We start from the raw sequence: 5,908 nt of genomic DNA on the forward strand, positions 1-5,908 counted from the left end.
AAAATAGAATGAACACTAATGGTTCATGATTAAAGATGATACGCTCTGAGTGAGAGATGAATACATATGAAGAATATTTCCCCTCAATTGACGGTGCTGCAGTGTTGGTTGTGAGAACAGCAGAGCATGATATACATCAGTTCCTCCCAGCGCTGCCAGCACTATGTCTCACTCTGTTCTTGCTTCATGGGAGCGAACAATGACTGAATCAATATTCAGCTCAGCGATCAGCCCATTTAGCAAGGTGACTGTTTAGGGTTGAAGTATTGATCTCTCCAAATGAGTCTTGTCAAACATTATAAACAAAAAGGGGAATATAAAGTGTCCCAATAGACCTTTCTTCACACAGTTTAGACAGGAATTAAATGGCAACACAGCTAAGTTGAAATTTCTGGGAACTGCGGCAACGAGGTGTTATTCAACATAGTTGCAGGGGAACAACAGATCAGTGTAATCATAATGCTCACAGAAGCAGTCTAATTAAAACTGAAGAGAGCTTTATGTTTTGAGTTAAACAGGGACAATGATCTACAGAGCAGCTGGACTGTGTTGTATCCCAATCTCAGTTAGCACCGCAATAGTTACTTTATACCTACCAGCGGAGGGTGGAGTATTTTCGTTTAATCATGGGTCAAATTTAGGTATATTTTGTAGGAGTGAACTGACTCAAACAGGGGTAGAACCAAATTAAATGGAAAGACAATAAACTATTATTAAATACAACTACATAGATTCAAATTATAATTAAATAAATTATACATGAGTTATGCTCATTTCCATGAGCGACCCTATAAATCATGAAAATACTTTTCTTTATTCAAAAACCTCTGATACTCTAGAATTAAATATATGGGTATAAAAGAGCTCAATTGGCAAAAAGGCAATTTGACAAACACCTTTAACAACTGAAACATTCTGAAATTAAACCCAATAGCCCAAATGTAATGCAGTTTTGATCTGCATTATGCTTGACAACAGTCTCACTTGGCTGGATATCTTAAATGGATATCTTAATGATTACCAAGTAATTAGGTAATGATTACCAAGTAATTAGGTATTTCCAAGCAGTAGTAAAATTTGAACTTCAGCACAAATAGGCTAAATGAAGGATAGGGTTTTTGAAGGGTTATCATTCAGAAATAAGATTTACAAAATGTAGATTCTCTATATAGGCAGGACGGAACGGGTGTTTGTTGTCCCTAACATAATGAAACAGGGTAGGAACCAAAATGAGATGTTAGCCTTATATGAAGTGTATTTTGAAACAATTCCAGTAACAGTCAGTAGAGGAGAAGCAAAGATCAGTGCCACATGTCTCAGTGAGAAAAGAACTGATAATGTCAAAAGGTTTTTGTTTTTTGATGTGGTGGATATAAATGTCTCAGAAATGCCATTTCATCTGTTTTTCTGTCCTTTGCTAATATTCAAAATGTCATTATTTACATACTTTTAAGTTTGTAGTTGTGAACCCAAATTTCAGCCAGCACAGAATACGTTTAATAGGTTTATTGAGAAGTTGAGGCAGTGCTGAACTTGAGCCGGTAAAGAAGGTAGGAGTAGACTTGAACAGGATGATACACACTGAAGCTCACCAGAGCGGGCGGAGCAAGCAGACGGACCTCACAGGAAGGAGAGCAGACTAGCAGCACGCAGACACTGGAAATCTTCTTCAGTGAGGGCTGAACACAAGCAGTTTCCTCATCCAGCAGGCAGAGCACCCCAGAACTGGGAGTGTCAAAGCAAAAGAGCACACTAGACGTACTGGCAGTGAGTAGATGATTGAGGCAGGTATTTGAAGGCAGTGAACCAGGTGAGCAGAGTTGACTCTAATTGGTAGCGGCGGGTGGAGCCGATCTGGTGGTCAGTGGTGGCAGGGAGATGATTTATGCCAACTTCACACTTACTACGTTCCTTGTGCGCGCCGTCCGTTTACTGCAAAATATGCCGTGCAAAAATCCAAAACGGATCCATTCATGCATCCAGATTTCATGCATCCAGAAATTGACGCATTTCACTCCGTAATCGGTCACAAATAGACACAATCCGTATTTCTGACGGACAGCAAAGGAGGGTTCTCTGTCATGCTGTAACTTTTAAGACTAATCTTAAAACCTTCCTTTTTGACAAAACTTATAACTAGAGTGGCTCATGTTACTCTGAGCTACCTTTATAGTTTTACTGCTATAGGCTTAGGCTACTGGAGGATATCAGGATCTAATTTTCTCACTCTATAGAGTTCTACTGTTCTTCAATTATGCATTATGTGTTGTCATTTCTGCTTTAACTTTCTGTTCTCTCTCTTTTATCTTCATAGTAGGTACACCTGGTCTGGCGTTCTGTTAACTGTGACATCATCCAGAGAAGACAGATCACCTGCTACTACCATCTAATGTAGAACAGATTACTAGATCAATGTGTGCTTCTGTGCTTGTTTGTCTCTCTTGTTGTGTCTCTGCTCTGTCTTCTGTAACCCCAGTCGGTCGAGGCAGATGACCGTTCATACTGAGCCCGGTTCTGCCGGAGGTTTTTCCTTCCCGTTAATGGGGAGTTTTTCTTCCCACTGTCGCTTCATGCTTGCTCAGTATGAGGGATTGCTGCAAAGCCATGTACAATGCAGACGACTCTCCCTGTAGCTCTACGCTTCTCCAGGAGTGAATGCTGCTTGTCGGGACTTTGATGCAATCAACTGGTTCCCTTATATAGGACATTTTTGACCAATCTGTATAATATGATTGATTTTAACTTTGTAAAGTGCCTCGAGATGACATGTTTCATGAATTGGTGCTATATAAATAAAATTGAATTGAGTGTAATTCAATTCAATAGAACATGCAAACAGAAAGGCCCCTGCCGAACCAATGACCCGGGAAACCGGGACCTTCTTGCTGTGAGCCAAGAGCGCTAACCACTGTGCCGCCATAATGTTTGTGTCCTGCTATCAGCCATCCCATCCTCCTCTTTCAGCAATGTAAAATCATAAATACACAGTAGGTGCTGGAATAGTGTTTTATGGCTTACTTTTATTTGTCAGGTTACAGTGACAAAAGTTGGAAAAAGACCGTTTATCTTGCCATTTATAATAACACAATACAGCGTAAGAAGACATAGTTTATGTATTTTTATTCTACAATTTTGTAAACAACTGCCGATTAAACTGACTGTTACAACCATGACATGATTATATGAGTTGTTTTACCGAGAAATCAATTAGAAGCGCCGGGAAAACGGCTGCAAAGCGCATTCCCGACACAGTGGAAACAGATTTTCACAGGGGAACAGAATTACGCACAACACCGGATCTCTCTGAACTCTGTGTGAAGCTGCAGTCCCGGTTAGAGGCGACGCCGAAGTACAGAGCCACGCACAGTAGGCGTCTGCACAACGGACCTGCCTCAGAAAGAATGCCGCCAGTTACCTACAACCCCGAGGAGGCAAACGGACAGTTCACGGAGTTGTAGTTTTTGGATCCTCGCGTTGTATATAGTTGTTTGTTTTAATAAAGCTCTTTCTTTGCATAAACATCTTCCTGGCAAATGTTCATTTCCTGTATAAATTCATTCATGTCCTTGATGGTAGCCTAATAATAGTGTAGTAGCCTACATAGGATAACATGAATATACAGCATAATATGAATGAATAAATAAATAAATATATATATGATAAATAAATATATAAATATATATATATATATGTAAATAAGTTATTGGGGATCTGCCAACCAATCAGGAGTGATTTTACTTGTTTGAAAGAAGTGGTTCCATCCAATACTCAGTAAGAACGTTCAAGCCTGGCCTGGCCACGTGTGGTTTTGCTGCCAATCAGGAGCGATTTTACTTATTTAAAAATAGTGGTTTCAGCCAATAGACCCCTTGCAACCACGTGACTCCGTTACCCAGAACCCCTTGCGTGGCGGCCATATTGGTTGGCACGCCATTTGACGAAACTGACGAGTTCTCCAGGTATTTTTCTTCTTTAGATAACGTATCACAAGATCGTTTTAAGAGTAAGTTGATGGTTGATGGTATCAGATTGCCAGATCCACACAGCAAAAGCCTGAAGGGACGGAGCGAGTCTGTGAAATGCTGGCCAAGGGTTTCATACCGCGACACAGCTGCTTTATAAACACGGCAGGCCAGTACAGACGAGAGAGCACGAAAGCCATGAAACCACTGGACGGCTACAATTATTTTATATCGGGAAAAAGGCTCCAGTAACCCCCGCGACGCCATGAGGGATTAAGAGGGTCAGAAAATGGATGGATGGATGTTCAGACATGTTTCTGTAACAGCACAAAGCAGAGAGGAAGACCCGCCCGGTAGGTTAAAAAAACATCACTCACTACGGATTATTTTGGTGTTTTTGTCTTGTTAAAATGGGTGGGGGTGTCGGCGTAAACACAGAAGTACTAGCGCCCGTGAACGGGCGGAGGGGAGGTGGTGATCGTTACACTGTCCGGAGAGCCGCCGCTGTCTGGAGCAGCAGGAAGCGGGTGCTGCTCCAGACAGCGGCGGCTATAGCAGCAACAGTGGCTTCTCCGGCCCGTGTAGCGATCGGTACAGCAGCCGCTACACAGATCGCTACACGGGCCGTGTAGCGATCTGTGTAGCGGCCAGCGTAACGATCGCTACACGGGCCGGAGAGCCGCCGCTGTCTGCTGCTTCAGACAGCGGCGGAGGGGAGGTAGCTATCGCTACACGGGCCGCTTCTCCGGCCCGTGTAGCCGGCCTGTGTACCCGTGTAGCTATCGCTACACGGGCCGGAGAAGCCGCCCGTGTAGCTTCAGACAGCGGCGGCTGTCTGAAGCTACACGGGCGGCTTCTCGATCGCTACACGGGCCGGAGAAGCCGCTGTTGCTGCTACAGACAGCGGCGGAGGTGAGGTAGCGATCGCTACACGGGCCGCTTCTCCGGCCTGTGTAGCGATCGCTACCTCCCCTCCGCCGCTATTTAAGTAGAACAATGACTAGAGCAGAATGAAGTTGTATTTACCGGAGATGAAGTGTAGACTGCAAATTCTGTCGTAGTATGTTGGCTCCCCCAGTCCATTGGGAGTGTCTGCCTGCGCTCTTTTCATTGAAAATATCCATTTCTTTCTTCTTTCCTCATCCTTCGGTAAACGACAGAAACGTACATCCAACGATTTGGAATGCCTCTGTGTGCAACCGGGAGCACAACAAGTCGTAGGCATTGCTTAGATTCCAAAAATAAACTAACTAAAAGTACGCTCTAAATCACCCGTTTTGTCATGTAGTAGACGGGCTGTCAGGCTAGCCTGCCCACCAAGATGGAGGCGCGCACCCCCGATCACGTAACTGTGACGTCAGATGCAAGGGGTCTATACTGAGTAGGTTATTCAAGCCAGACCTGGCCAGCCGCGCGGGTTCGCTGCATTCATATGCTAATTAGGGCCATTAGTACAGCTGATCGCTCTCCACATGCGTCATAGTCCGGTTCCGACAATTTGTGGCACTGACAAACGGCGACAAGCGCGGGTTGCAAATTGTCGTTAACTGCCGAAAATGAGGGAGATCTGTGGTAGTTTACGGGGACGAAAATCTCACTTTTCATGCATTGACTATCGTTTGTCTTATCCACTTCCCAAAAGCCAACTCCGTCAAGTAAATTCACCAAAGGTTGCCTTTTTCCCCTGATTCTCTGTAAAAAGCAGTTATAACCAAACATAACTTCGTGAATGTTACGGGCGCCGCCATTTTGATTTGCTTGAGTCCCTCCTTCAATCCTAGAGAGCAGTAGTACCGTAGATCATCACTAGGTGGCGAGGAACCGTGCTAGGGTGATGTGTAACTGGTCGTCAGAACCAAGCTCGGCATGGTTAACTGATCCAAGCTCGGTCCATGCTCGGCATGGATCAGTTTAACAAGGGTAGTGAAAATGGGGCTTATGAATCA

Source organism: Fundulus heteroclitus, unplaced genomic scaffold (assembly GCF_011125445.2).
Source record: "Fundulus heteroclitus isolate FHET01 unplaced genomic scaffold, MU-UCD_Fhet_4.1 scaffold_28, whole genome shotgun sequence".
Classification (NCBI taxonomy): Eukaryota; Metazoa; Chordata; class Actinopteri; order Cyprinodontiformes; family Fundulidae; genus Fundulus; species Fundulus heteroclitus.